General features: G+C 42.5%; 1 protein-coding gene across 1 annotated transcript in view; it reads left to right on the top strand.

The window, feature by feature from the left end:
* Nucleotides 1-8139: 8139 nt before the first annotated feature.
* LOC117515326 (nucleobindin-2-like) overlaps nt 8140-12446 on the top strand; it is a 73359-nt gene continuing 69052 nt past the window's right edge. Inside the window, exon 1 of the mRNA XM_034175826.1 lies at nt 8140-8283. The gene's annotated coding sequence lies outside the window, so the exon portion shown is untranslated. The remainder of the gene's footprint in view (nt 8284-12446) is intronic.

The raw sequence follows: 12446 nt of genomic DNA, 5'->3' as shown, positions 1-12446 counted from the left end.
CTGCAGATTTGAAACATTTAGGAACAGATCCAAGTTAAAGAAAGATTATAATTTCCAGCACAATTGGCCCGAGTGGGCCACAGGTCCTAAACAGTTTTTTTGGTATAGGATCAAATAAACAGGTGTGCTTTTTGTTGACGTTACGAGTTCATCAGCATGCCTAGTGAGATACTATCCAATTCTGTAAATCTAGGTAATACTTCAGTAGTGGCGCCCACCTCAATAGCAGGGTGTAGTGGCTGGGTTAAGGCATGCTGGGATATGTTTAACCTAATGTCTTCTATTTTCCTCTCAAAGTAAATCCAGGAAATCTTGTGCTTGTAAAAGGACAGCAAACTACAGGTGGTTGTCCATGAAATAAGTGTTGCACACCGTGTCGAACAGAACTTTGAGTTATACTTGTTTATGATTCATGCATTTGTCTCTTCTACATTGGACTACTGCAGGGTGGCCAAGTTCGGTCCCTCGAGAGCCACCTTCTCTCTTCATTGGCTTCCTGTTAATTCTAGAATAGAATTTAAAATTCTTCTTCTTACTTATAAGGTTTTGAATAATCAGGTCCATCTTATCTTAGGGACCTCGTAGTACCATATCACCCCAATAGAGCGCTTCGCTCTCAGACTGCAGGCTTACTTGTAGTTCCTAGGGTTTGTAAGAGTAGAATGGGAGGCAGAGCCTTCAGCTTTCCAGGGCTCCTCTCCTGTGGAACCAGCTCCCAATTCAGATCAGGGAGACAGACACCCTCTCTACTTTTAAGATTAGGCTTAAAACTTTCCTTTTTGCTAAAGCTTATAGTTAGGGCTGGATCAGGTGACCCTGAACCATCCCTTAGTTATGCTGCTATAGACGTAGACTGCTGGGGGGTTCCCATGATGCACTGTTTCTTTCTCTTTTTGCTCTGTATGCACCACTCTGCATTTAATCATTAGTGATCGATCTCTGCTCCCCTCCACAGCATGTCTTTTTCCTGGTTCTCTCCCTCAGCCCCAACCAGTCCCAGCAGAAGACTGCCCCTCCCTGAGCCTGGTTCTGCTGGAGGTTTCTTCCTGTTAAAAGGGAGTTTTCCTTCCTACTGTAGCCAAGTGCTTGCTCACAGGGGGTCGTTTTGACCGTTGGGGTTTTACATAATTATTGTATGGCCTTGCCTTACAATATAAAGCGCCTTGGGGCAACTGTTTGTTGTGATTTGGCGCTATATAAAAAAATTGATTGATTGATTGATTGATAAAACAGTCAGATTCTGCAGAGTCTTTCAATTCTCAGCACTCAAGGACATTCACATTTGTCCTGAAGTCACTCTGTTGATATCTTGGCTGTGTCCTTCAGGTCATTGTCCTGCTGAAAGATGAACCATCACCCCAGTCTGAGATCAAGAGTGCTCTGGAGCAGGTACATTGCTGCATTCATCTTTTCCTCAATCCTGACTCGTCTCCCAGTTCCTGCTGCTGAAAAACATCCCCACAGCATGACGCTGCCACCACCATGCTTCACTGTAGAGATGGTGCCTGGTTTCATCCAAACATGATGCCAGGCATTCACACCAAAGAATTCAATCTTTGTCTCTTGCTTCTCATGGTCTGAGAGTCCTTCAGGTGCCTTTTGGCAAATTCCAGGCACACTGCAAGTGCCTTTTACTAAGAGAAGTGGCTCCCATCTGGCAACTCTACCATACAGGCCTGATTGGTGGACTACTTCAGAGATAGTTGTCCTTCTGGAAGGTTCTCCTCTCTCCACAGAAGAATGCTGGAGCTCTGGCAGAGTGACCATTGAGTTCTTGGTCACCTCCCTGACTAAGGCCCGTCTCCCCTATTGCTCAGTTTAGACAGGTGGCCCACTCTAGGAAGAGTCCTGGTGGATCTGAACCTTCTTCCATTTGTGGATGATGGAAGCCACTGTGCTCACTGGGAACTTCAAAGCAGCAGAAATGTTTCTGTACCCTTCCCAGATTTGAGCCTTGAGACAATCCTGTCTCAAAAGTCTACAGATAATTCCTTTGAGTTCATGCTTGGTTTGTACTCTGACATGCACTGTCAACTGTGGGACCTTATATGTAGACAGGTGTGTGCCTTTCCAAATCATGTCCAATCAACATCCCAAGAATGATCTGTTGAAACAGGAGGTACCTGAGCTCAACTTTGACTGTGAATACTTATGTAGCCTGTTCACCTCGCTCTTCCATTGGCTGTTCAAGCGATGGTTAACGCCCCTCGGGATCCATGACGCTGGCCGAGAAATCCTGTTGGGAAAGTGTAGTGACACGGACCCACAACAGGGGGTGTTAATGAACGGACAATGGATAAGCCAAAAAGTAACAATTTAATGTTGTGAATTGCACAACGAAATACAGACAGTAACAATAGAGGAGTACAGTCAATCATATACAAGGTGACGTGTGGGCAGGCTTGAGGATAGAAGACGTCTGTCCAGAGAAGAGCCGGATCCCACACGACTTCCACCGCCAGCGGATCTGAAGAACACCGGAGCCGCCAAGTCCCGAGTCCCAGGTGGCCACCGTATCCAGCTGTCAGACCAGGTACTGCTGGCAGGAACAGAAACAGTTAATGGTGGGTGTGTGAAGACACACCCAGTAATCTTTCCTTGATCAGTTCCTCTGGGATGGAGAACCTCCACCTCCAGAAACAGATTCACCCGTGCAGCTCCTGTCAGTCCCTTCCCTGGAAGGAGTGAGAGGCGAAGACGTCGCGCTCACACTATCCGCCAATCCAGCTTCAGACTGTAGCCACAGGAAAACGGCTGCACACAGAACAATGTTTAGTCACAGAAAATCACCGCAGAGAAGGTTACCTTGAGTGGTAGCTGATTTCTCGGCGAGGAGGTGGAGTTGCAGTCCGGCCTTTATGGTGATGAGTTGGATGAGTGACAGCTGGTGCTGATAAGTGACAGCTGTCACTCCCAGCGGCTCTGACGCCCTCTTGTGCTTGAAGCCCGCACTCCAAGCAGGGCGCCATCTGGTGGTGGTGGGCCAGCAGTACCTCCTCTTCAGCGGCCCACACAACAGGAAGTTTCTAGACATCCAACTTCTCACTGCTGCAAGGCAATCTTCTAAGGATTTTATATGAATGAGATTACCAGCAGTTATCAGCATGTATAACTGAGTATCATCAGTATAGCAGTGAAAGGTAATTCCAAAATGCCGCAATATGTGCCCAAGGGGTGCTATATAAAGGGAGAAAAGCAAGGGCCTAAGACAGACCCCTGTGGAACCCCAAATTTCATGTCACTAAGGTTAGAGGTAGTGTTACTGTACAAAACAGTGAGAACGACTGGTCAAGTATGACGTCAGCCATGCGAGGGCACTCCCAGTAATCCCAAAATGATTTTCCAGGCTATCAAGTAGAATATGATCTTACACTGTATCAAATGCAGCACTGAGATCTAACAGTAACAGAACCGTAGTGGTGTCTGAATCCATTGTAAACAGAAGATCATTCACCACTTTAGTGAGAGCCATCTCTGTGGAATGATACTTTCTAAAAGCAGACTGCAGTGGCTCAAAGAGATTATTCTCAGTAAGTTAGTCTACTAGAGCAAAATGATAGAGTTGATATCAGCCGATAGTTTTTCAATACACTAGGGTCAAGTTTAGGTTTCTTAAGTAATGGTTTAATCACTGCAGATTTGAAACATTTAGGAACAGATCCAGAAGTTAAAGAAAGATTAATAATTTCCAGCACAATTGGCCCGAGTGGGCCACAGGTCCTTAAACAGTTTTTTTGGTATAGGATCAAATAAACAGGTTGTGCTTTTTGTTGACGTTACGAGTTTTGTCAGCATGCCTAGTGAGATACTATCCAATTCTGTAAATCTAGGTAATACCTCAGTAGTGGCGCCCACCTCAATAGCAGGGTGTAGTGGCTGGGTTAAGGCATGCTGGGATATGTTTAACCCTAATGTCTTCTATTTCCCTCTCAAAGTAATCCAGGAAAATCTTGTGCTGTAAAAGGACAGCAAACTACAGGTGGTTGCCCATGAATGTTGCCACCCGTGTCGAACAAGAACTTTGAGTTATGCTTGTTTATGATTCATGCATTTGTCTCTTCTACATTGGACTACTGCAGGGGTGGCCAAGTTCGGTCCTCGAGAGCCACCTTCCTGACACTCTTAGTTGTCTCCCTGCTCCAACACACCTGAATCCAATGAAAGGCCTTTCGTAGCCTGATCGGTGGACTACTTCAGAGATGGTTGTCCTTCTGGAAGGTTCTCCTCTCTCCACAGAAGAATGCTGGAGCTCTGGCAGAGTGACCATTGAGTTCTTGGTCACCTCCCTGACTAAGGCCCGTCTCCCCTATTGCTCAGTTTAGACGGGTGGCCCACTCTAGGAAGAGTCCTGGTGGATCTGAACCTTCTTCCATTTGTGGATGATGGAGGCCACTGTGCTCACTGGGAACTTCAAAGCAGCAGAAATGTTTCTGTACCCTTCCCAGATTTGTGCCTCGAGACAATCCTGTCTCAAAAGTCTACAGATAATTCCTTTGAGTTCATGCTTGGTTTGTACTCTGACACGCACTGTCAACTGTGGGACCTTATATGTAGACAGGTGTGTGCCTTTCCAAATCATGTCCAATCAACATCCCAAGAATGATCTGTTGAAACAGGAGGTACCTGAGCTCAACTTTGACTGTGAATACTTATGTAGCCTACATGTAATTTCTTAGTTTTTCATTTTTAAAAATTTGAAAAAAATCTCAAAAAACCTTATTTCACATTTTCATTATGGGGTCTTGTGTGTCAAATTAAAAAAATAATAATCTCATCCATTTTGGAATAAGGCTGTAACATAACAAAATGTGGAAAAAGTGGAGCACTGTGAGTACTTTCCAGATACACTGAATATAATCCCCAGAGAAAGCCAAAGCAATTTTTTTTTTTTTTTTTGCTAAATATTCAGGTTTGAGGTTTAGTATCATTTTGGATTGACTAAGAGCTCTGTATGTGTTCAACAGTAAAATTCATCCTCAGGAATACAGTTTGCCTAATAATTGTGCATGCAGTGTTTCACTGGGCACCATGTTGACTAACAAGTTGTAGGAGATGGGCACTTTCTGCATTTTATACGGGAATGTCCTAAGGTCTGATGAGTTTGGCATGAAGTAATGCGTATTTTAGAGAAATGGGCGGAACAAAACTTCTCTTTTTCCCCCACACTTATTCGAAGAGACAACGCAAGTATGCCTATGTAATAAGATGTGTAGGTTTAGTTTTGATAACTGGGATAATCTCAGAGAGAATAATACTGAAACACTGGAACTCATTCACACACCTGCCACTTCAAGAGTGGAAAGGTCCAATGAGTGAAACAGTATTATTGTTGGGAAAGTGTAGTGACACGGACCCACAACAGGGGACGCAAATGAACGGTCAATAGATGAGCCAAAAAGTAACAATTTAATGTTGTGAATGTGCACAACGAACATACAGACAATCACAGAATATCATAACAGTCAATACACAGAGGTGACGTGTGGGCAGGCTCGAGGATAGAAGACGTCTGTCCTGAGAAGAGCCGGAACCACACGATTTCCGCCGCCCCAGAACCTGGTGAATACTGGAGCCGCCAAGTCCCGAATTCCCAGGTGATCACCGTCCCCGACTGTCGGATCTGGTACTGCTGGCGAAGAACAAAGACAGTCAAGTGTGGGTGTGTGTACACCCAGTAACAACAACGGTGGGAATGCCACCTCCACCTCTTTGACTTCTCCAACCCCTTCAATATCTCCACAGGTGTGAAGCAAGGCTGCACACTCGCACCAGTGCTATTCAACTTGTTCTTCACACAAGTCCTTCTACACACTGTGAAAAAGACCTCGGGATACATATCAAATACCGCTCAGACGGATCGGTCTTTGATCTACGCCGCCTGCAAGCCTGAACAAAGATTGTGGAAAGACTTATCCTAGAAGCTCTGTTTGCCAATGACTGTGCTCTCATGGCACACATGGAAAATCACCTACAACACATTATAGACCGTTTTGCGGAAGTGTCAAAACTCTTTGGCCTAACAATCAGCCTTGGAAAAATTGAGGTGTTAGTGCAACCTGCACCAAATACAACTTTACCTGTGCCTAATATCATCATTGACTCAGTCGTACTGTAAAATATGGAACAATTCACATATCTTGGAAGCACAGTCTCAGCAGACGGATCGCTGGATAGAGAAATCACATGCAGAATCCAGAAAACCAGTCAGGCATTGGGCAGATTGAGAGCTAAGGTTCTTCAGCACAGAGGAGTCAAACTGTCCACAAAGCTTAAAATCTACAAAGCCGTAGTAATCCCTACACTCCTGTACTGATGTGAAACGTGGACTCTGTACCACCGCCACATAAAGCAACTAGAAAAATTCCACATGAGGTCACTGCGTATAATCATGACCATCGGCTGGAAAGATAAAATTACAACCCGGAAGTACTGGATAGAGCCCACTCAACAAGCATTGAAGCATTGCTACTGAAGGCTCAGTTACGATGGTCTGGTCATGTCAGTAGGATGGATGACAGCCATATCCCCAGGCAGCTGATGTACGGGGAGCTCAAGTTGGGCTCCCGCTGGAGGGGTAGACCTAAACTGAGGTACAAAGACCTTCTGAAGAAAAACCTTCAGTGGTGCGGTATCCAGCCATCTGAGTTTGAAGCAGCTGCCGCTGATCGACCAGCCTGGAGGGCTGTCATCTCTAAACCCACAACTATGTTCGAGGAGGAGAGGAGGAAATGTTTAGAAGCTGCAAGGGACAGGCAGCATAAAGCAGCACCGGCCAACCCAGCTACATCAACCCATCAGTGCAGGAGGTGTGGAAAGCTGTGTGCTTCAGCCTTTGGGTTGAGAAGTCATCAGAGGATCCATCCCCTCTGAGGGTCTGCACTGATGTCATCATTGAAAGCGATGGAGTAGCAGAGAGTTTGTATAAAAGAAAGACATTCAAATCCCTGAAGGATGTCTGTCCCAAACATACTCCAGCCACAGGGGTGGACGAGTGGTTAGTGCACTTGGTTTCACTGCGGAAGGTTCCCCGTTCAAATCATAGGGTTTGAACTGGGAGCCTTCCCTGAACACTGCTACATTTCTTGATGCAATGTGAAGTTGTGCCAAGAAGCGCATCCGGCATAAAACTTGTGCCAGTTCAACATGCTGTAGGGACTCCAAGAGCAAACAAATTAGCAGCCGAAGGGGCTTATTACTAGTTTGTATAAAGGAGTTGTGATTGTGCTGTAAATTTGGACAAAACAGTGATACAAGTTAAAAAAAAACCTTTAGTTGCTTGTGGCTTTTGGTAGTTATCAATAAATAAATATGCTAACCTTTGTTGGATCATCCCAATATTTATTGGAGTGATTACGAAACCAGACAGGATAGAGAGGAGCGGTGAAATTCACACTTTTCAGCCTTGAGAACCAGCTGATTTTGCAGCAATTGTTTCAGAACCTTACATACATGGACAATGTGCTACTCATAACTTTTTAGAAAGAAATTAGAATGTTGTCCAGATAAACAAAGATATTTAGCCTATTTACTTGGAGACATTTAGACTTTGGAAAGTGGCTGGGGCATTAAAAAGTCCAAAAAGGCATTACCAAGTACTCATAATGGCCATCTGCCATTCTTTCTTGTTTCATGTGAGTTGACTGCAGCGCTCATGCCAAACTCGACCGTCTTCCTCACTTTTTCTTTTTGTAATTACAGTGAAGTCCAGATTTAAAGGCCACAGCAATGGACTTCCAGACCAGTGGATCATCAAAGGCCTTCAGGCCGGTTTGCAACAAGTAAAATTCAAAGTGATTTACTAATTATTTTGTTTTTGGATTTGGCATATATATATATATATATATATATATATATATATATATATATATATATATATATATATATATATATATATATATATATATATATATACAGTTTTACCATTTTATTATTATTGTTTTTTATTCGTTTTAAGAGTTCATTAATCCGTAATGGTTTACATCACGCTCTAACTCCGCCCTCCTTGTGTTGACTGACTGCCACGTACGGTTTGGGTCAACGAACCGGGCATGAAAGCGTCATAATTTGACGGACACAGAGAACACCCAATCAGCTTTCAACGCGACTGTTTTACAGAGAAACTCTAGTTTTCCTAACCAATGAAAACGGCTGAGGGTGGGGCGTTGCCATGGTGAGCACAGCTTCTGCTGTAGGTTGAGGTTTGTATTAGGAATTAGGAGATGACAGCTGTAAACAATCTGTGAGGAAAACTAAACGTGGTGACGAGACAAAAGATTTGCTGAAGTAAGTACCAGTCCTTTGGTGGTGTTGATAAATGTTTTTTTAAAGACGTGGCAAGCGTTGTGTTGTTGTAGTGTCCGTGCACCTGTTAGATAATGTCTCAGGAAGCAGTGATACTACAGACTGTCTGGGTTTTAAATAATACCTTTAACCTCAGGAGGTACATTTAAAAAAAACAGCAGTCCTTCAAGTTCAGAACGCCGCTAGGATAGTTTTAAATGAAGACTTCTGCGCAACATAAATTAAGCTTGTCTTGTCTTTATCCGCGTGGATTTCACTGCTCTTAAATTGATCATCTGTGTACGTTGCTTTTAGGTGAAGTTGTGACTGCAAGTATGAACAAATTCAGGGTGTTGTCTCTAACAAACATAAAACACAGTGCTCCAGCTCAGACAAGAGTAAATTTTAAAATTAGTTTTTAAATCTGACAGGTCTGGCTGTTGTATAAATATTGCTTATTTGTTAATCTTCTTTGAAACTTTGAATAAAATTGATAAACTGTTTTAAAAGCTATAGTAGCTCAGTTATTTACTTTTAATAACTATTTTGTTTGCGTGACACTTATTTGCCCTTTGTTCTGATATAAAAATAATATTTATGCATTTCATAGACTGTAGGTTAGACCTGTGGGCAGGATCCACACAAACAATGGGTGAAATAATAAATGTAGAATTGTAAAATGTAGAAATGGAAATTAAAAATACTGTAGAATTGTATGAGTGTGATGACAGTAATAATCAAATCAAATCAATTTTATTTATATAGCGCCAAATCACAACAAACAGTTGCCCCAAGGCACTTTATATTGTAAGGCAAAGCCATACAATAATTACGTAAAACCCCAACGGTCAAAACGACCCCCTGTGAGCAAGCACTTGGCAACAGTGGGAAGGAAAAACTCCCTTTTAACAGGAAGAAACCTCCAGCAGAACCAGGCTCAGGGAGGGGCAGTCTTCTGCTGGGACTGGTTGGGGCTGAGGGAGAGAACCGGGAAAAAGACATGCTGTGGAGGGGAGCAGAGATCAATCACAAATGATTAAATGCAGAGTGGTGCATACAGAGCAAAAAGAGAAAGAAACACTCAATGCATTATGGGAACCCCCCAGCAGTCTAAGTCTATAGCAGCATAACTAAGGGATGGTTCAGGGTCTTAAAAGTAGAGAGGGTGTCTGTCTCCCTGATCCGATTTGGGAGCTGGTTCCATAGGAGAGGAGCCTGAAAGCTGAAGGCTCTGCCTCCCATTCTACTCTTACAAACCCTACAAACTACAAGTAAGCCTGCAGTCTGAGAGCGAAGCGCTCTATTGGGGTGATATGGTACTATGAGGTCCCTAAGATAAGAAGGGACCTGACTATTCAAAACCTTATAAGTAAGAAGAAGAATTTTAAATTCTATTCTAGAATTAACAGGAAGCCAATGAAGAGAGGCCAATATGGGTGAGATCATGCTCTCTCCTTCTAGTCCCCGTCAGTACTCTACTGCAGCATTTGATTAACTGAAGGCTTTTCAGGAACTTTTAGGACAACCCTGATAATAATGAATTACAATAGTCCAGCCTAGGAAAATAAATGCATGAATTAGGTTTTTCAGCATCACTCTGAGAACAAGACCTTTCTAATTTTAGAGATATGGCGTAAATGCAAAAAAGCATCTTACATATTTGTTTAATATGCACTTTGAATGACATATCCTGATCAAAAATGACTCCAAGATTCTCACAGTATTACTAGAGGTCAGGGTAATGCCATCCAGAGTAGGATCTGTTAGACACCATGTTTCTAAGATGTGTGGGGCCAAGTACAATAACTTCAGTTTTATCTGAGTTTTAAAAGCAGGAAATTAGAGGTCATCCATGTCCTTATGTCTGTAAGACCATCCTGCAGTTTAGCTAATTGGTGTGTGTCCGCTGGCTTCATGGCTAGATAAAGCTGGGTAATCATCTGCGTAACAATGAAAATTTAAGCGATGCCGTCTAATAATACTGCCTAAGGGAAGCATGTTATAAAGTGAATAAAATTGGTCCTAGCACAGAACCTTGTGGAACTCCATAATTAACCTTAGTCTGTGAAGAAGATTCCCCCATTTACATGAACAAATTGTAATCTATTAGATAAATATGATTCAAACCCCGCAGTGCGCAGTGCCTTTAATACCTATGGCATGCTCTAATCTCTGTAATAAATTTTATGGTCAACAGTATCAAAAGCAGCACTGAGGTCTAACAGAACAAGCACAGAGATGAGTCCACTGTCTGAGACCATAAGAGATCATTGTAACCTCACTATGCTGTTTCTGTACTATACTGAATTCTAAAACCTGACTGAAACTCTTCAAATAGACCATTCCTCTGCAGATGATCAGTTAGCTGTTTAACAACTACCCTTTCAAGAATTTTTGAGAGAAAAGGAAGGTTGGAGATTGGCCTATAATTAGCTAAGATAGCTGGGTCAAGTGATGGTCTTTTAAGTATGGTTAGATTACTGCCACCTTAAAGCCTGTGGTACATAGCCACTAATAAGATAGATTGATCATATTTAAGATCGAAGCATTAAATATGGTAGGGCTTCCTTGAGCACCTGGTAGAATGGGGTCTAATAGACATTTGATGGTTTGGATGAAGTAACTAATGAAAATAACTCGACAGAACAATCGGAGAGAAAGAGTCTAACCAAATACCGGCATCACTGAAGCAGCCAAGATAACGATATGTCTTTGGGATGGTTATGAGTATTTTTTTCTAATAGTTAAATTTGTTAGCAAAGAAAGTCATGAAGTCATTACTATTAAAGTTAAGGAATACTCGGCTCAATAGAGCTCTGACTCTTTGTCAGCCTGGCTACATGCTGAAAAGAAACCTGGGGTTGTTCTTATTTTCTTCAATTAGTGATGAGTAGTAAGATGTCCTAGCTTTACGGAGGGCTTTTTATAGAGCAACAGACTCTTTTTCCAGGCTAAGTGAAGATCTTCTAAATTAGTGAGGCGCCATTTCCTCTCCAACTTACGGGTTATCTGCTTTAAGCTGCGAGTTTGTGAGTTATACCACGGAGTCAGGCACTTCTGATTAAAGCTCCTTTTTTCAGAGGAGCTACAGCATCCAAAGTTGTCTCAATGAGGATGTAACCTATTGACGAGATAACTCTATCTCACTTACAGAGTTTAGGTAGCTACTCTGCACTGTGTGGTATATGGCGTTAGGGAACATAAAGAAGGAAACATATCCTTAAACCTATTACAGCGCTTTCTGAAAGACTCTAGTGTAATGAAACTTATTCCCCACTGCTGGGTAGTCCATCAGAGTAAATGTAAATGTTATTAAGAAATGAATCAGACAGAAGGGGGAGTTTTCAGGGAATACTGTTTAAGTCTTCAATTTCCATACATAAGTCAGAACAAGATCTAGGTATGATTAAGTGGTGGTGGACTCATTTACATTTGAGCAAAGCCAATTGAGTCTAATAATAGATTAAATGCAGTGTTGAGGCTGTCATTCTCAGCAATCTGTGTGGATGTTAAAATCGCCCACTATATTATCTTATCTGAGCTAAGCACTAAGTCAGACAAAAGTCTGAAAAGTCACAGAGAAACTCACAGTAACGCCAGAGGAACGATAGCTAACAACAAATAAAACTGGTTTTTGGGGACTTCCAATTTGGATGGACAGACTAAGAGTCAGCTTTCAATGAATTAAAGCTCTGTCTGGGTTTTTGATTAATTAATAAGCTGGAATGGAAGATTGCTGCTAATCCTCCGCCTCGGTCCATGCTACGAGCGTTCTGGCAGTTAGTGTGACTCGGGGGTGTTGACTCATTTAAACTAACATCATCATCCTGCTGTAACCAGGTTTCTGTAAGGCAGAATAAATCAATATGTTGATCAATTATTATATAATTTACTAACAGGGACTTAGAAGAGAGAGACCTAATGTTTAATAGACCACATTTAACTGTTTTAGTCTGTGGTGCAGTTGAAGGTGCTATATTATTTTTTCTTTTGAATTTTATGCTTAAATAGATTTTTGCTGGTTATTGGTAGTCTGGGAGCAGGCACCGTCTCTACGGGGATGGGGTAATGAGGGGATGGCAGGGGGAGAGAAGCTGCAGAGAGGAGTGTAAGACTACAACTCTGCTTCCTGGTCCCAACCCTGGATAGTCACGGTTTGGAGGATT

Source organism: Thalassophryne amazonica, chromosome 8, assembly GCF_902500255.1.
Source record: "Thalassophryne amazonica chromosome 8, fThaAma1.1, whole genome shotgun sequence".
In the NCBI taxonomy this organism is placed as follows: Eukaryota; Metazoa; Chordata; class Actinopteri; order Batrachoidiformes; family Batrachoididae; genus Thalassophryne; species Thalassophryne amazonica.
The sequence above is the reverse complement of the archived record's forward strand: the minus strand, read 5'-3'. Positions and strand labels throughout refer to the sequence as shown.